The following is an 18,438-nucleotide window of genomic DNA, read 5'->3' as shown; positions in this document are numbered from 1 at the left end:
TCAAACCCCAGCTGGTCCAGGCGGATGGACACCCTTCCTGGTTCTGGTTCTGCCAGAGGTTTCTTCCTGGTTCTGGTTCTGCCAGAGGTTTCTTCCTGGTTCTGCCAGAGGTTTCTTCCTGGTTCTGGTTCTGCCAGAGGTTTCTTCCTGAGTCTGGTTCTGCCAGAGGTTTCTTCCTGGTTCTGCCAGAGGTTTCTTCCTGGTTCTGGTTCTGTCAGAGGTTTCTTCCTGGTTCTGCCAGAGGTTTCTTCCTGAGTCTGGTTCTGCCAGAGGTTTCTTCCTGGTTCTGGTTCTGCCAGAGGTTTCTTCCTGGTTCTGCCAGAGGTTTCTTCCTGAGTCTGGTTCTGCCAGAGGTTTCTTCCTGGTTCTGGTTCTGCCAGAGGTTTCTTCCTGGTTCTGGTTCTGCCAGAGGTTTCTTCCTGGTTCTGGTTCTGCCAGAGGTTTCTTCCTGGTTCTGCCAGAGGTTTCTTCCTGAGTCTGGTTCTGCCAGAGGTTTCTTCCTGGTTCTGGTTCTGCCAGAGGTTTCTTCCTGGTTCTGGTTCTGCCAGAGGTTTCTTCCTGGTTCTGCCAGAGGTTTCTTCCTGGTTCTGGTTCTGTCAGAGGTTTCTTCCTGGTTCTGCCAGAGGTTTCTTCCTGAGTCTGGTTCTGCCAGAGGTTTCTTCCTGAGTCTGGTTCTGCCAGAGGTTTCTTCCTGGTTCTGGTTCTGCCAGAGGTTTCTTCCTGAGTCTGGTTCTGCCAGAGGTTTCTTCCTGGTTCTGCCAGAGGTTTCTTCCTGGTTCTGGTTCTGTCAGAGGTTTCTTCCTGGTTCTGCCAGAGGTTTCTTCCTGAGTCTGGTTCTGCCAGAGGTTTCTTCCTGGTTCTGGTTCTGCCAGAGGTTTCTTCCTGGTTCTGCCAGAGGTTTCTTCCTGAGTCTGGTTCTGCCAGAGGTTTCTTCCTGGTTCTGGTTCTGCCAGAGGTTTCTTCCTGGTTCTGCCAGAGGTTTCTTCCTGGTTCTGGTTCTGCCAGAGGTTTCTTCCTGGTTCTGCCAGAGGTTTCTTCCTGAGTCTGGTTCTGCCAGAGGTTTCTTCCTGGTTCTGCCAGAGGCTTCTTCCTGGTTCTGGTTCTGCCAGAGGCTTCTTCCTGGTTCTGGTTCTGCCAGAGGTTTCTTCCTGGTTCTGGTTCTGCCAGAGGTTTCTTCCTGTTAAAGGGAGTCGTTCCTTTCCACAGTCCCTCAGGCTCAGGACGGGAGATTGGACTGAAGACAAGTTTCGGTCCAATCTGTTGGTTTCCTTAGCTCGGATATTATTTTTGAATTGGCTCCATATGAATTAATTGGATTATGATTACAATGAATTGAATTCCAATTGGCTTGAATTGGACTTTATTACTTAAGGGCCTTGAGATGACTGTAATTTTTGTAATCTGGCGCTTTATAAATAAAGCTGAATTGAATTGAATTGAAAACTGCATCTTCTGCATTATCTAGACGGGGTTCATTCTGACCTCAACATGATATTCGAGGTCAAGGCAGTCATTCAAAAGAGATTTGAAACTCCAAAAGTCTTATTGTCTTGGTTCCATAAAGGTTCACTGAAATCCATTAACATATGCTGTGGAATGTGATTCAGAAGATCTATTGTTGACACAAAAACTTGACAGAATTCAGAGCTGTTTACAGAGACTTAACCTTATTTTGAGGCCCTGTTCTCCACGGTTTCAGTGTTTTAAAGGTTTCTTTGCATGTCTTTTTCTATGGAGACCCAGAAATCATGGAAGTCAGATACCAGAGTGCATGAAAAGAGTTTCAGGTGATTTTATTTGAATGAACCCGTTTCTGCACAGCCTCACTGCTCGGCCCTCAGCTGGACCTTCATGTTTCTGCACAGCCTCACTGCTCGGCCCTCAGCTGGACCTTCATGTTTCTGCACAGCCTCACTGCTCGGCCCTCAGCTGGACCTTCATGCGATAAGGTTTAGGAGTCAGAGTGACCCCAAAGACTGGAGTGAAGTCCGGTTCTCCAGCATCCTCAGGCCAGGTGAACTTAAACCTCCTCAGCAGAGTCACCATGATGAGGAAAAGCTCCATGCGAGCCAGGCCCTCTCCCAGACACATCCGAGGACCTGAGACACACAACAAGAGTCCAGCTTGATACGACTCATCCTTTCTGTACGCGGCAGCTCGAGTGGGACGTTATTTATGCACCTGCAGAGAAAGGCATGAAGGCCTCTGGTTTTATGAACTCTCCCCGCTCATTCAGGAAGTTTTCAGGGTTGAATTCATGGGGGAACTTCCACTGTCCCTCCTCCTTCAGCACTGAGGCCAGGTTCTGGATGATCATGGTGCCCTGAACACATCAGAAGATCAGAGAGAATGTTCCTCACACCAGAACCAGTTTAACCAGCTGCCTCTCACCTTAGGAAGGGAATATCCCATGAGCTCCGTGTCTTTAGTGGTGCAGTGAAAGACACTGAGAGGAACCGTGTTGGCAACCCTCTGCACCTCATGGATCACAGCCTGGATGAAGAGAGAAAGCTTCATCTGACTGGAAGTAGATGGAATAAAATGTTCTGAGAAACCATTGTTCAGATGGAGGAAGCTGTGGTTTGGAATGAGGTAAAAAATCCAAAGATTTACTTTATGATCTCCAACTTTGTCACAATCCAACGGACATACAGCTCAGATTTAAGTGGAATTAAAAGGAGAAAGCTGTGATAATACACCTATAAAATACCTGCATGTAGGGCATGTCGTGTCTGTCCTCAAAGCCGGGCTGATCCTTCCCCTCCAGCACCTGATCGATCTCCTGCTGACACCGTTCTGAGGTATAAGAGCATCATTACAATCACCAGCCAATCCCAGCGGTCATTGGGGGCGAGAGGCGGGGTCACCCTGGACAGGTCAGTCCATCACAGCATTACAATCACAAAAGAGGCTAAAAGCTAAAAGCTACCGCAGTTCTTCCAACTCTTTGTATGTAAATCACAGAGAAAAGAATCCTTCAGTGGGTCAGATACCGTCAGGCAGGGATTTAGGACACAGATGCAGGGGCGTGGATTCCAAAAGGGTTTTATTTTATAACCACAAACACACGGCAGCCCAAAATAAACGAGCTATGAAACTCCTAAGCGCTCTCCTCCAGCTATGAAATTTATAAAACATAAAACTCTCCACGCTGGGAGGAAAACAAAAGCTATGAATAGTTAACCAAACAAAGACGAGGCACTATGGAACTTTAACTTAAGGACTCACCTTTAACGGTGGCGACTATGACAGTTTACCACAAAAATCTCTCCTTAAACATGGTGGAACACAAAAGGCTGTGAAACTTACCTTACAATAAATAAACTAAGGCTGTGAAACTTACCTTACAATAAATAAACTAAGGCTATGGAAATACTACAAACAAAACAGCACTGCAGGAGAGTCGCTCGCTGCAGGCTCGTGGTTTCTGTGGCACGTGAAACAAGACAAATGGCTGGTAGTGAAACTCAAAAGGAGACAAAATACTGGCACAAGACAAGGGAAACGCAGACTATTTGAACATGAGGGACCAAGGGGAACAGGTGGAAACACTTGAGAATCAGGGAAGACACGGGAGGAAGGGTAAGTTACCTGAAACAAGAGGAGAAGGTCAGTGATTTTTCAAAATAAAACAGGAAATGATGAGACACGGAACGGAAAGTAAACCGTGAGAAAAATGCTGCTTCTAGAGGCTCTATGAAACTTTAGCGATAACTAAAAGCTCTCCTTTAACGGAGGAGACTCTGAATAGTAACGAAAAATCACTCCTAGAAAACTGAGGAAAAACAAAGCTATGAAACTTACCGTTACAATAAATAAACTAAGGCTATGGAACAAGAATAAATTACAAAACAAGATGCACTGCAGGAGAGTCGCTCGCTGCAGGCTCGAGGAATCTGAGGGTTCAAGACAAGACAAAGGGCTGGTAATGAAGCTCAAAAGGAGAAAATAATGGCACAAGACAAGGGAAACACAGACTATTTGGACTATTTGAGGAAGGGCAAGATACCTGAAACTAGAGAAGAAGGTCAGTGAGTTTTCAAAATAAAACAGGAAATGACGAGACAAGACATGAAACAGTGCAACATACATGTGCTGCACTGGGCTCACATGACAAATAAAGACACAACAGAGTATTTCCCACTCTGTCTTTTAATTCTCAGTCTCAGTGACATGAAACACGTCAGATATGAACATGTGGAGCTCGTCGGCATAGAGACACACCTTGTATGTGTGGGAAGTTCATCAGGTAAAGAAAGCCCGTCAGCAGCGTGTTGGAGGTGGTGTCGGTCCCAGCAAAGTGGAGGTCCAGAGAGTACATTATGAGCTGCTCCTCTGAGAATGAAGTCCCATCACCTCTCTAAAAGGAGGACAATGTTCACTGAGATGGATGGAAATAAGGTCAAAAAACGCCGTCATACCTCACTGATCCCCTGAGGGCGGGCGATGAAAAGCCAAGCGCACGCACAGCTGTGCAAACCAGCACTATTCCAGCTTTTCTAGTTTAAAATCAGCGCCTGCTTCCTGTGCCGCTGGTTCCAGGCTCTTCACACACAAGGTGAAAAACAGCGGTTAATGTTAATTATGCAGCTTTACCTTAATGACTTCAGAGGCTTACATCTAAATAACTTCCCTTCTCTCTAAAAACACAAGATAAAAATCAAATTATGCCTCATTTACACAGTAAGAAAAGCTACAAACTCCCTGTGAACTTCCTTTAAATTCCCCTAATTCAGCTCTTTAATTCAAACAGATGTTTATTCCAGATGTGAGAAAGTGAGTAATTCCTGCTTCACACACAAACCTTATCCAGTTCATCCAGGTAGCAATCCAGAAAGTCTCGCGGCTCTCCGGGGGCTCTGCTCTTCTTGTGCTCATCCAGTAATTTTTGCACAATATTCTGACAAATCTGAAAAAGCAAGAAAAAACCCCACATAGGGTTCATATATTTCCTTTTTCTCTGCCAGAGCACATGCTTTGCATGTGTTTAAGACGATATCTGAGTTCATGATGCATTCAATATGATACACTTTACCTCCCTGCAAGGGCGTAACCATGGTTTAGACATTGGGGGGGTCCAAGAAAAACAAAATTGTTGAGTGCATTATCTACAATTCTTTATTTATATATGAAAAATTGGACATTTAGAACATAGTTTAGAGGACTACATTGACCATGTAAGCTCACACATCTAAAATCTGTTTACTGACCTTAAACACACCTACCAATTACAGTTATGCTCTTCCAGTAGTTCTGTAGCAAATAGGACAGCTTCCAATGGAAAACGACCAAATACCCAAAGCATGTTTATGGAAATATTTTAATAAGGACAACTAATGATGTAACAAATTACAGACTTTTCCTTTAACAAAAAATGTGCCGAGGACTTTTAAGTCCAGGTTCATTTGTATTGTGTCAATGTCTCAAAATGTGCATTAACAATGAAAAGTCTAATAGTCTAATGTTATTTTTGTTTTAAGTTCTTTTATTTTGAAAGGGGGCGGAAGTTTATTTTGTTGATTCTGTGTTGGATTTCCTGTTCTGGTACAATCTGCTCTGTTGAGCAGCGGCTCCGTCAAAAGTAGAAGTCCAACGTAAAGATAACGAGAGCCGCTGCTGCGACGGCGGCGCAGCCGTTACCACGGTAACACACGGAAATAAAGTGAAAATAAATAAGACATAACAAGAGACCGATCCCTTGTCAGGGTTCATAAAAGGAGAACATGCATTTTACATATTTTCGGGCGACACGACCCCCCCAAAGAATGCGTGGTTACGCCATAGCCTCCCTGTAGGGAAAAATCACAGCAGCTGCCTTCATATGGAGCAATAAAACAGACAATAATCCGCCTGCAAGCCTAAAGAAATCATTTCTTATTCAAAGTAGGGACAAATTCCTTTTCTAATGACTCATTTTGGGACTTTGCACATCTTTGGGACCTGAACAATGTGTTTCTTGGAGTGAAAACATGAAGACAAGGACTTGGTGTTTGGATAGATGGATGGATGGATGGATGGATGGATGGATGGATGGATGGATGGATGAAGGATGGATGGATGGATGGATGGATGGATGGATGGATGGACGGATGATGGATGGATGGATGGATGGACGGATGAATAGATGGATGCATGAATGGATGGATGGATGGTGTGGTCATGGATGGATGGATGGATTAATAGATGGATGGATGGATGGATGGATGGATGATGGATGGATGGATGGATGGATGATGGATGGATGGATGGATGAATAGATGGATGCATGAATGGATGGATGGATGGATGGATGGTGTGGTCATGGATGATGGATGGATGGATGGATGGTGTGGTCATGGATGGATGGTTGGATGGATGGATGGACGGATGGATGGACGAATGGATGGATGGATGGTGTGGTCATGGATGATGGATGATGGATGGATGGATGGATGGATGGATGGATGGATGCATGAATGGATGGATGGATGGATGGATGGTGTGGTCATGGATGGATGGATGGATGGACGGATGGATGGACGGATGGATGGATGGATGGATGGACGGACGGATGGATGGATGGATGATGGATGGATGAATAGATGGATGATGGATGGATGAATGGATGATGGATGGATGGATGGATGGATGATGGATGGATGGATGGATGATGGATGGATGGATGGATGGATGGATGGATGGTGTGGTCATGGATGGATGGATGGATGGATGGATGGATGGATGGATGGATGGTGTGGTCATGGATGGATGGATGGATGATGGATGGATGGATGATGGATGGATGGATGGATGGATGGATGGATGATGGATGATGGATGGATGGATGGATGGATGGATAGATGGATGGACGGACGGATGGATGGATGGATGGACGGACGGATGGATGGATGGATGATGGATGGATGAATAGATGGATGATGGATGGATGGATGGAGGATGGATGGATGGATGATGGATGGATGGATGGATGATGGATGGATAGATGGATGGATGGATGGATGGATGGATGGTGTGGTCATGGATGGATGGATGGATGGATGGATGGATGGATGGATGGATGGTGTGGTCATGGATGGATGGATGGATGATGGATGGATGGATGATGGATGGATGGATGGATGGTGTGGTCATGGATGGATGGATGGATGATGGATGATGGATGATGAATGGATGGATGGATGGATGGATGGATAGATGGATGGATGGATGGATGATGGATGGATAGATGGATGGATGGATGGATGGATGGATGATGGATGGATAGATGGATGGATGGATGGTGTGGTCATGGATGGATGGATGGATGATGGATGGATGGATGATGGATGGATGGATGGATGGTGTGGTCATGGATGGATGGATGGATGATGGATGATGGATGATGAATGGATGGATGGATGGATGGATGGATAGATGGATGGATGGATGGATGATGGATGGATAGATGGATGGATGGATGGATGGATGGATGATGGATGGATAGATGGATGGATGGATGGTGTGTTTGTGTTTAAAGATCATTTCAACATTACCTGATAATTCTTAAAGGCCTTTCTGAACGGCAGTGGCAGGTTACGAATTACAGGAAGAGAGTCATAAATCTGGATGGATGGATGAATAGATGGATGCATGAATGGATGGATGGATGGATGGATGGTGTGGTCATGGATGATGGATGGATGGATGGATGGTGTGGTCATGGATGGATGGTTGGATGGATGGATGGACGAATGGATGGATGGATGGTGTGGTCATGGATGATGGATGATGGATGGATGGATGGATGGATGGATGGATGGATGCATGAATGGATGGATGGATGGATGGATGGTGTGGTCATGGATGGATGGATGGATGGACGGATGGATGGACGGATGGATGGATGGATGGATGGACGGACGGATGGATGGATGGATGATGGATGGATGAATAGATGGATGATGGATGGATGATGGATGGATGGATGGATGGATGGATGATGGATGGATGGATGGATGATGGATGGATAGATGGATGGATGGATGGATGGATGGATGGATGGATGGATGGTGTGGTCATGGATGGATGGATGGATGATGGATGGATGGATGATGGATGGATGGATGGATGGATGGATGGTGTGGTCATGGATGGATGGATGGATGATGGATGATGGATGGATGGATGGATGGATGGATAGATGGATGGACGGACGGATGGATGGATGGATGGACGGACGGATGGATGGATGGATGATGGATGGATGAATAGATGGATGATGGATGGATGGATGGATGATGGATGGATGGATGGATGGATGGATGATGGATGGATGGATGGATGATGGATGGATAGATGGATGGATGGATGGATGGATGGATGGTGTGGTCATGGATGGATGGATGGATGGATGGATGGATGGATGGATGGATGGTGTGGTCATGGATGGATGGATGGATGATGGATGGATGGATGATGGATGGATGGATGGATGGATGGATGGTGTGGTCATGGATGGATGGATGGATGATGGATGATGGATGATGAATGGATGGATGGATGGATGGATGGATAGATGGATGGATGGATGGATGGATGGATGGATGATGGATGGATGGATGATGGATGGATGGTGTGTTTGTGTTTGAAGATCATTTCAACATTACCTGATAATTCTTAAAGGCCTTTCTGAACGGCAGTGGCAGGTTACGAATTACAGGAAGAGAGTCATAAATCTGTGAAGAACAAAAAGTCTTCAGAATTAGCTTCAGAATTAATTTACAATGCAAAAAGAAGAATTATTTAAGCTATTTCTTAAGTGCCAGTATGTCAGAATACTGACTCAAGTGCCTTAAACCTGTATTTTTTGTAATGGAAGAGACTCTGGAAACAAAAAGAAACCCCATTGTACAGAAGTCAAACAGATAAGGGCCCTACTTCTCCCTGCTTTAATCACCTCTCAGCCATGATAAGACTCGTGTTGCCAGGTTGGACTCACCACGGCCCACGGCCCGTTGGCTAGCTTTGCATTCTCAGTGAAACACCGAACAATCACTTTGATCGTCTCATCTTCGTAGTCGTAGCGTTTCCCAAACAGCACCCGGCAGATGATGTTGGAGGAAGCGTTATGGAACATAACCTGAGGACTCAGGGTTTCACCTGGAAAAGATCAAATACAGACCGAGTAAAATATGAGATAGAATCATGTCAGAATAAACCCACAGAAAACGCACCGATGCTGTTCTCCAGTGTTTTCATGGTGTGTTGAATCTCCTCCTTGATCCTGTCCTCCATCGACTTCTTTCCCAGACCAAAGTTCCTCAAAGTCATCAGAGCAAAGCGACGATGGTCCCTCCAACTCGAGCCGTAATCTGCCAGGATCACGCCTGGGGGGGGCGATATGGCAAAAATATCACGATTTTTTAGAAATAAAATCACGATTTCGATTTTATCACAATCTTAAATTGAAAAGTGAAAAACAGACTTATGTCTTAGGCTTATGTCCCAACTGGGTCCCTCCGTTGGTCCCAGGATTGTCGTCTAGCAGCTCCTACACCACGCCTAAGACAATCCAAACTCTGTTCATGTGTCGTCCCACGATGGTGGATGCCTATGTAGCTTATTGTTAGCTTTTTATAAAGCTGTTATATCTTCATTTGTAAGTCGCTTTGGTTAAAAGCGTCTGATAAACACATAAACTACTTGAAGCAGACGTTCGAACCTTTTCTACCGTCTTGAACGGTACCGATACTTTGCAAGATAAAAGCTAAGTGCTTCTGTTGCCTCTTTCTATCGCTTGCTTGACTTGTCATAGGAGTCAAATGCCTGTGGTAATGTGGTCTGTTTTGGTCTTAGCGACCAGCCGCTGCTTACGCTAGCTGCTTCTTACGCTAGCCGCTGCTTACGCCAGCTGCTGCTTACGCCAGCTGCTTCTTACGCTAGCCGCTTCTTACGCTAGCCGCTGCTTACGCTAGCCGCTGCTTACGCTAGCTGCTTCTTACGCCAGTTGCTTCTTACGCCAGCTGCTGCTTACGCTAGCTGCTGCTTACGCTAGCTGCTGCTTACGCCAGCTGCTGCTTACGCTAGCTGCTTCTTACGCCAGCCGCTGCTTACGCTAGCTGCTGCTTACGCTAGCTGCTTCTTACGCCAGCTGCTGCTTACGCCAGCTGCTTCTTACGCTAGCCGCTGCTTACGCTAGCCGCTGCTTACGCTAGCTGCTGCTTACGCTAGCTGCTTCTTACGTTAGCCGCTGCTTACGCCAGCTGCTGCTTACGCTAGCTGCTTCTTACGCTAGCCGCTGCTTATGCTAGCCGCTGCTTATGCTAGCTGCTGCCTCCGCTGTTTGGCTCTCAGCATACTGTTTGGATGCTTCCTCTTCAAGTGATTGAACAGGTTCGCCGTGTTGCCACCTGACGTTAGAACCATTTCTGTGCAAACTTTGCAAATTACATTAGATCAGTTGCGGAAAATCCAAACCAATTCGATATCATGGAGGTGGAATTTCTTTTAGCAATCAGCTCACACCAAAAGCTCACAACCCGCCGCTTGTACTTCTTCTGCCGCCGGAAGCGGCTAAAGGGGCGGGGCTTATATGTATAACAACCAGCAGATATATATAATAATCCATCCATACATCGTTTCCCTCTTTCACCATGGATCGTACTCTTGGCCTTCTTTGTGTTTCTTTGTGTTTGCGCTCTGCCGTTTTCCGCTTTTTTTCCCGCCATTTTTCCGCCTTCGGAATCCAGATCGGCCCTAATTGGCTGTCGTCGCGTCGTGTCACTGCTCATTTGCATAAAGTTGAGCCTTTCTCAACTTTTGAAGCTCACGACGCTGACGAAACTCATGAAGCTCATGAAGCTCACAACGCCGGCCGCTCACAACGCTTTTGATGTGAGCCCCTGGTAACGCCAGCCGCTGCTTACGCCAGCCGCTGCTTACGCTAGCCGCTGCTTACGCCAGCCGCTGCTTACGCTATCCGCTGCTTACGCTAGCCGCTGCTTACGCTAGCCGCTGCCTCCCCTGCGGTGCCGGTGCCGCCGGGCCCCTCGCTGTTTGGCTCTCAGCATACTGTTTGGATGCTTCCTCTTCAAGTGATTGAACAGGTTCGTCCTGTTGCCACCCGACATGTGAACCGTTTCTGTGCAAACTTTGCAAATTACATTTGATCAGTTGCAGAAAATCCAAACCAATTCCACATAATGGAGGTGGAATTTATTTTAGCGACCAGCTCCTCTGTTTGGCTTTCAGCCACAGCTCTCCATGCTGCTACACACAAACAAGGAGGCGGGTAAGAAAGCGCGTCACTGCCCGTAGTTCGCTGTGATTGGTCGGTCAGGTTGATGACGTCACACGTCTGGTGCGTCGGTGCATCGGCATAGAGCTGCAATTTATAGAATGTGCCCGAGACGATCCAACGATCTGCAGTTTGACAGATCTTTACGGATCGTCTTCACGCTGCAATCCTTCACGATTTAATATCATCTTTCTGTCATGACTTCCCTGATGAAGCCTGAAGTTTGGTGCTGTGTGCTTCGACTCTCTTGGTGTCATTAAACCTGTCAGAAATGCTTTATGTTGATGGTTCTGACCATCATGAAGACTTGGATCTGACTGTGGAGGCGGTAATGACCTCAGAACAATGCAGCCAGAGCTTACTTTCATGAAGGAAAGTCCAACAGCAACAACAGAGTCGGTCCTCAGTGACAATCCAGAAACAGGAAGTGACTTAAAAGCCACGTGAAACCCTTTGGAAGATTCTTGTTCAACTATGAATCATTCATACTTTACATGCTTAATCAATCAATCGATCAATGAATATTCCTGAGTGATCATGTTCTCCTCCTGTTTTCAACCCCCAAAATGTAATAAAACATCATCCGGAGTTTCTACCTCTTCTCTGGGTGACGTCATTAACCATAAGGTCTTGGGGTCGTCCTGCGAAGTCGGTTCCTTTGATCACAATCGCCTCCTTGATGGCCTTCAGCCCGTTGATGACCACAGCTGGTTTGGGCCCAATGAACACGCTGTAGATGTCTCCGAAAGCTTTGCCAAACTGGAAGAGAACAAGGCGTCACATCAGAGTTTAAACGCATGGATCGTACCTCCAGGTGACGTCAGTCCGCGTATATGACGGCCGACCGATTCTACAAAAATCGGGAAAACGAGCCGATTCCCGAAAATAAAAGGAGAAACTCGTTTTTTACTCTCAAAATGATTCAAGATGAAAAAGTTCGATTTTCAGTATTTATTTATGGTCTGTGACCCGGAAGCTGTCCTAAAACACAACACGTGGCCTTACCTGTCGCGCGCATTTCATTTGGATGAAGCGTTGACGTTGCAGAGTGTGCTGAATTTATCAGGGAAAACGAACTAATGGGGACATTTCCGCCGCTTTCTGGGACCAGTTTGGCGGGTTTTTCTGAGAAATGTGCGGCTGAGCAGCGGCTGACACAGAAAAGTCTGCTTCAGTGTCCGCTGACATGTCGCTGCCATCCAGCAAAGAGCTCAAAACTGTCCCCATCCACTCCCCAACGCCACTGAGCGGCTCTCCACTGATGCTGCGTGCGCGCGTAATGCGCGCGGACAGGACAGCTTCCGGCTTCCAAGCAAAAAAAGTCACAGACCGTGAATAAATACTGAAAAAGCAACATTTTCCAATCCGTGTATCATTCGTTCTTTCCATTTAAAATTGGAAATAAAAAGTCAAATAATGAAAAATTAGCTGGTTATTTTGTTTATTTTGACACCAAAAACGAATATTTCCCTTTTAGGATGAGATAAAAAAAATGAAGTGGAAAAACGGGCACCAGCCGGACAAAATTTGATTTAAAATTGGAAATCAAAAATCATTCATAGTTTACATGCTTAATCAATCAATCAATCAATCAATCAATCAATCAATCAATCAATCAACGAATGAATGAATGAATATTCCTGAGTGATCATGTTTTCCTTCTGTTTTCAACCCCCAAAATGTAATTAAACATCATCCTAGTTTCTACCTTTGACGTTCTTTCCATTTAAAATTGGAAATAAAAAGTCAAATAATGAAAAATTAGCTGGTTATTTTGTTTATTTTGACACCAAAAACGAATATTTCCCTTTTAGGATGAGATAAAATAAAAATAAAGTGGAAAAACGGGCACCAGCCGGACAGGATTTGATTTTAATATTTAGCTGGTGAGCTCAGGTTTAGTATGTTGAGGGCAGAGCTGCTGCATGTGAATGAGCTGCTTCTTCTTCTTCTGCTCTTTGAAGGGCAGCCAGACACTTTCACGAGGCCACCTGAGTTCTGCCGGGACAGTTGGATCTGCAGCAGTGTTGGGAACTTTGAGTCTTTTGGCTGAATCGGATCATTTACTCTCGAACAGTAAATTGAACGAATCTTTGAACGAATCATTTCGTTCATTCACAGACAATTGAGAAACTTCCACATCATTTATTGACATCCTGTTGCTAGGATACGAACGAATCAAAACTGTTTCCTGTCCTGCTGACTGAGTTTATGCAGCTGCACCGCCATGTGGTGAGAGAGGGTACTGCATGGAAATGAATTAATTTGACTCGTAAAAGACAACTCGTTACTCCCGAGTCATATAAAAGACTAGTTCATAACGAACGAATCGTTCGCGAACGTCATTTCATTCATTCACAGACAATTGAGAAACTTCTCCAAATATCACACTTGCCTTGCTTTGTCTTTGAGCTGTAAAGACCTTCTTTGAGCTTCCTTTCCACATCATTTATTGACATCCTGTTGCTAGGATACGATCTCACAGTGTTTTTAGCCGCCAGCAGTTGAGTTGTGAACGAATCAAAACTTATCAGATTATATAATTTCTTTCAGCTCTTCAAAAACTTCCTCCTCTTTCCAACCCAACTAGTTCAACATACATTCAGCTGGAGACACCATTCAAACTTTAAAATGTTCACAAGACATTCAGCTATTACCAAATGATTCAGCTTTTTAAAATATTAAGCCAATTTTGAAATATGACAGTTTAAAAAACATGAACATTTATGCTCCTTCTTGATTTTTATGAATGAGAAGATTAGAGTGGCAGACTGATCATTTTAACGTTTTCTGCTATTCAAAAAAATTCCTCTAACTTTAATACTGTTTAACTCAGACAAACAAGTTATACCTTAAAATGTAGGTACACTTGTCCTCTTTCAGCTGATGTAACTACTAAAGAGCTCACATTTACAGAATTTCAGCTATGAGCCTTGAAGCTAGAGAAACCTTTCAATTTCTCTCACTAACTCCAATGTAAACTTGGTCTGACACCAGAGACAGGTTCAACTGTGTTCAACTCGCTGCCGTTTAAATTTCTTTCACTCCATTGAAATAAAAACTACATTGCCGCGTTCCTCCAAGCCTTCTGCTTCTTACGGTCTTCAAATTATTTTCCTCGCTCTTCCAGTTTTCTCACAGGAGGTCATAGTATCCAAAGAAGCCTTATCTGCAGGTTACACGGGGAGAGAGCTGTTAAGCAGCAGTTGATTACAAACATTCCTGTCACTGATGACATCACTGATGACATCACTCTTCCACTCCCTGCTGTATATTACACTGAAGCCATTTTAACTGTTACTCACTTGATTTCTGCTAAATTTTCACTAATTTCAGCTTTTTGAGCATGTTCAACTAATCCATTCAACTTAAAAAGCATTCTCACAGCTGTTTCGCAGGAACAGCTTTTATCTATCTGAATTAATCACTCACTGAGACGACTCGTTACTAGTCATATAAAAGATTCGTTCATATGGAACGAATCATTCGCGAACGACACATCACTAATCTGCATGTGGACAGAGACTGCTTTAGTAAAAGCATCTTGTCTGTCCGTGCTGAGGTTATTTCCAGAGCTTTGGAGACGCTTTCATTGAATGCCTTGAAAGGTCTGCGTTGGGCACATAAAGAAGAGCTTTAAAAATGTACGGTGCAAAGAGGTTTGTGTTGTTTAATTGGTTGTGAAGCGGCAGAAACTGTGTCCCCTGTGCATGAACTCTACACCGACATATTATGCAATCACATGCACAGACAGGAGCGACACAGCTGTGGAGCACAGAGTCATTCATGCTGTAGAAGGATAACAGCACAGCTCCTGTAACTGTTACTCTGAGTTTGTGTTTCACCATTTGAATAAACTGCATCTGCGCATCGAGCATTAAAAGCATTGAAAGAGCAACGGGACACAGTGCTGCATTTCTTACCTTCTCAAAGTCTTTCAAGGGGTTCCCTGGGCTGAAGTCCAGGAGGTTCCCCAGAAAGGGCAGGACGGGGGTCCTGGGGGGAAGCTCTTGGGCCTCCGACATTTAAACTGGAGGATGATGAACCAAACACAGAGCCATAACAGGACTGCTGTCACAAACATGGCTGCGAGGATTCAGCTGAACTGGAGACACTGGCTGACTGGCAGTGAAAGGAAGGCTCTGCTCAGCTGTTAGCTCCGCCTCCTCTGGCTGTGGACTTTGCCCCCCCCCAACCCTGAGAGGACAGTTCATGCAAAGTGAGGTGGTGTTTCTAACCAGCTGTAAGTGTTAGCAGTGAAGAATAAAGGAAAGCTGCAGCCAAAGAACCACCTCACTTTTCTACCAGCTGATGGGGAATGATTGAATGAAGCCAACCGGCTGTTCCCAACCCCCCAATATCATCTGTTTCCCTGAAAACTGATGTTTTTTTAAGTTTTTGTCATGAAAAAACAACTGTCTTCATCTTAATACTGCAGGAGGTGAGACCCTCCAACTTCCTCTCATTCAGTGAGTGGACGACTGGTGGAAAGCATGGAAAGAAATTTACTTATTTGGTCATTTTCTGATCGTTTTCTGGTCATTTTCTGGTCATTTTCTGATCATTTTCTGGTGATTTTCTGATCATTTTCTGGTCATTTTCAGATCATTTTCTGGTCATTTTGTGGTCATTTTGTGGTCATTTTCTGATCATTTTCTGGTCATTTTCTGATAATTTTCTGATAATTTTCTGGTCATTTTCTGATCATTTTCTGGTCATTTTCTGATAATTTTCTGGTCATTTTCTGATCATTTTTTGGTCATTTTCTGATCATTTTCTGGTCATTTTCTGGTGATTTTCTGATCATTTTCTGATAATTTTCTGGTCATTTTCTGATCATTTTGTGGTCATTTTCTGATCATTTTCTGGTCATTTTCTGATCATTGTCTGGTCATTTTGTGATAATTTCTGGGGATTTTCTGATAATTTTCTGGTCATTTTCTGGTAATTTTCTGATAATTTTCCGGTAATTTTCTGATCATTTTCTGGTAATTTTCTGGTGATTTTCTGGTGATTTACTGATAATTTTCTGGGGATTTTCTGATAATTTTCTGGTCATTTTCTGATCATTTTGTGGTCATTTTCTGATAATTTTCTGGTCATTTTCTGATAATTTCTGGGGATTTTCTGATAATTTCTGGGGATTTTCTGATAATTTTCTGGTCATTTTCTGGTAATTTTCTGATAATTTTCTGGTAATTTTCTGGTAATTTTCTGGTAATTTTCTGGTGATTTTCTGGTGATTTTCTGATAATTTTCTGGGGATTTTCTGATAATTTTCTGATAATTTTCTGATAATTTTCTGGTCATTTTCTGGTCATTTTCTGATCATTTTCTGATCATTTTCTGATCATTTTCTGATCATTTTCTGGTTATTTTCTGGTCATTTTCTGGTCATTTTCTGATCATTTTCTGGTCATTTTCTGATCATTTTCTGGTCATTTTCTGATCATTTTCTGGTCATTTTCTGATCATTTTCTGGTCATTTTCTGGTCATTTTCTGATCATTTTCTGGTCATTTTCTGATCATTTTCTGGTCATTTTCTGATCATTTTCTGATGATAATTTTCTGGTCATTTTCTAATCATTTTCTAATAATTTTCTGGTCATTTTCAGGTAATTTTCTGATCATTTTCTGGTCATTTTCTGATAATTTTCTGGTCATTTTGTGGTCATTTTCTGATAATTTTGTGGTCATTTTGTGGTCATTTTGTGGTCATTTTGTGGTCATTTTCTGATCATTTTCTGGTCATTTTCTGATCATTTTCTGGTCATTTTCTGATCATTTTCTGGTCATTTTCTGATCATTTTCTGGTCATTTTCTGATCATTTTCTGGTCATTTTCAGGTAATTTTCTGGTGATTTTCTGATAATTTTCTGGTCATTTTCTGATCATTTTCTGGTGATTTTCTGATCATTTTCTGATCATTTTCTGATCGTTTTCTGGTCATTTTCTGGTCATTTTCTGATCATTTTCTGGTGATTTTCTGATCATTTTCTGGTCATTTTCTGGTCATTTTCAGATCATTTTCTGGTCATTTTGTGGTCATTTTCTGATCATTTTCTGGTCATTTTCTGATAATTTTCTGATAATTTTCTGGTCATTTTCTGATCATTTTCTGGTCATTTTCTGATAATTTTCTGGTCATTTTCTGATCATTTTTTGGTCATTTTCTGATCATTTTCTGGTCATTTTCTGGTGATTTTCTGGTGATTTTCTGATCATTTTCTGATAATTTTCTGGTCATTTTCTGATCATTTTGTGGTCATTTTCTGATCATTTTCTGGTCATTTTCTGATCATTGTCTGGTCATTTTCTAATAATTTCTGGGGATTTTCTGATAATTTTCTGGTCATTTTCTGGTAATTTTCTGATAATTTTCTGGTAATTTTCTGATCATTTTCTGGTAATTTTCTGGTGATTTTCTGGTGATTTACTGATAATTTTCTGGGGATTTTCTGATAATTTTCTGGTCATTTTCTGATCATTTTGTGGTCATTTTCTGATCATTTTGTGGTCATTTTCTGATAATTTTCTGGTCATTTTCTGATCATTGTCTGGTCATTTTCTGATAATTTTCTGGTCATTTTCTGGTAATTTTCTGATAATTTTCTGGTAATTTTCTGGTAATTTTCTGATCATTTTCTGGTAATTTTCTGGTGATTTTCTGGTGATTTTCTGATAATTTTCTGGGGATTTTCTGATAATTTTCTGATAATTTTCTGGTAATTTTCTGATCATTTTCTGGTAATTTTCTGGTGATTTTCTGGTGATTTACTGATAATTTTCTGGGGATTTTCTGATAATTTTCTGGTCATTTTCTGATAATTTTCTGGTCATTTTCTGATCATTTTCTGGTCATTTTCTGATCATTTTCTGGTCATTTTCTGGTCATTTTCTGATCATTTTCTGGTAATTTTCTGGTCATTTTCTGGTCATTTTCTGGTAATTTTCTGATCATTTTGTGGTCATTTTCTGATCATTTTCTAATGATAATTTTCTGGTCATTTTCTAATCATTTTCTAATAATTTTCTGGTCATTTTCAGGTAATTTTCTGATCATTTTCTGGTCATTTTCTGATAATTTTCTGGTCATTTTGTGGTCATTTTCTGATAATTTTCTGGTCATTTTGTGGTCATTTTGTGGTCATTTTGTGATCAT

At 42.9% G+C, this 18,438-nt stretch overlaps 1 pseudogene; it reads right to left on the bottom strand.

Moving 5' to 3' along the window:
- Positions 1 to 1,776: 1,776 nt before the first annotated feature.
- Positions 1,777 to 15,402, bottom strand: LOC140307759 (cytochrome P450 2J6-like; annotated as a pseudogene).
- Between the last annotated feature and the right edge of the window lie 3,036 nt (positions 15,403 to 18,438).

Source organism: Leuresthes tenuis, unplaced genomic scaffold (genome assembly GCF_036924035.1).
Source record: "Leuresthes tenuis unplaced genomic scaffold, fLeuTen1.0.hap1 SCAF_5, whole genome shotgun sequence".
In the NCBI taxonomy this organism is placed as follows: Eukaryota; Metazoa; Chordata; class Actinopteri; order Atheriniformes; family Atherinopsidae; genus Leuresthes; species Leuresthes tenuis.
This window is presented reverse-complemented; position numbering and strand designations above follow the sequence as displayed.